The sequence below is a fragment of the Balaenoptera ricei genome, chromosome 5 (assembly GCF_028023285.1).
Source record: "Balaenoptera ricei isolate mBalRic1 chromosome 5, mBalRic1.hap2, whole genome shotgun sequence".
NCBI classification, from domain to species: Eukaryota; Metazoa; Chordata; class Mammalia; order Artiodactyla; family Balaenopteridae; genus Balaenoptera; species Balaenoptera ricei.
The window spans coordinates 66,385,605-66,386,606 of record NC_082643.1 but is presented as its reverse complement, the minus strand read 5'-3'; positions in this window follow the sequence as shown (position 1 = coordinate 66,386,606).

The following is a 1,002-nucleotide window of genomic DNA, read 5'->3' as shown; positions in this document are numbered from 1 at the left end:
CCATATCTACTGAAACTTCTTCAAAGAGTTTTTTTTAAAGACTTTTCTCCTTTACAAGAGTAAGAAATGTGGTGCTGCCTTTCTGTTTAACATAAACTGTGGTAGCATCTAAACAAGAGACCTTCATATATGAATGATTTATTATGGCATTATACTTTTTGAGCTCTCAGAATAGTCTTTTGGTAAGTGACAGATATTTATTCCTTCTGAATGTAAACCCCATTACAAAAATAATTGTTAGTAAATTTATGATTTTAGGATTCCATTAAATTTCTATGGTGAAGGATAATCATTTTTTAGGTTAACTAAGCTACAGAATTTTTGGTGAAAATTATCCGCCAGTGAAAATTTTGACCCAAGGCACACAGAGAAATTTATAGTTCTCTATTTAAGTCATTGTAATTGCCAGTCGTTATTATCAGTCATTACTAAGCAACTGAAACCTCAGTTCAAATAAATTGTAATTGTCAAATGAAGTGTAAACACCTACATTAACTTTCTAGTAATTATTTCTTCTTTTGGACAGGTCTTTAACCAATGACCTATATACTTTGTGTGTGTATATATATATATATATATATATATATATATATATATATATATGTGTGTGTGTGTGTGTGTGTGCATTTATAAAAACCAATATGGATATACCATTCACTGTAGCACATTTTAAAATAAAATAATCTAGCAGTGAGTATGGATTAAGGTGTTCTGGGGTGTTGGCATTTTACAGAGGACTTCTGTTAGTATATCTAAGAATTTTTTAAGCTGAGTATCTAAAATTATCCCTTGCCTCTCCCCCCAAAACGGGAAAACTAAACTAATGGGATTGAGAGAACCCAGTTTTAACTTGACTGAAAATTCATCATGTTGATATCTGTATATAAACAAATTGAGTAAACATTTTTTCAGTTTTTATGCATAGCATTTTCAAGACTGCTTGGAAACTGCTAACCTTAAGAACTACTTAAAAACTGTTGCATCACTGACGCTTTCTGAAAC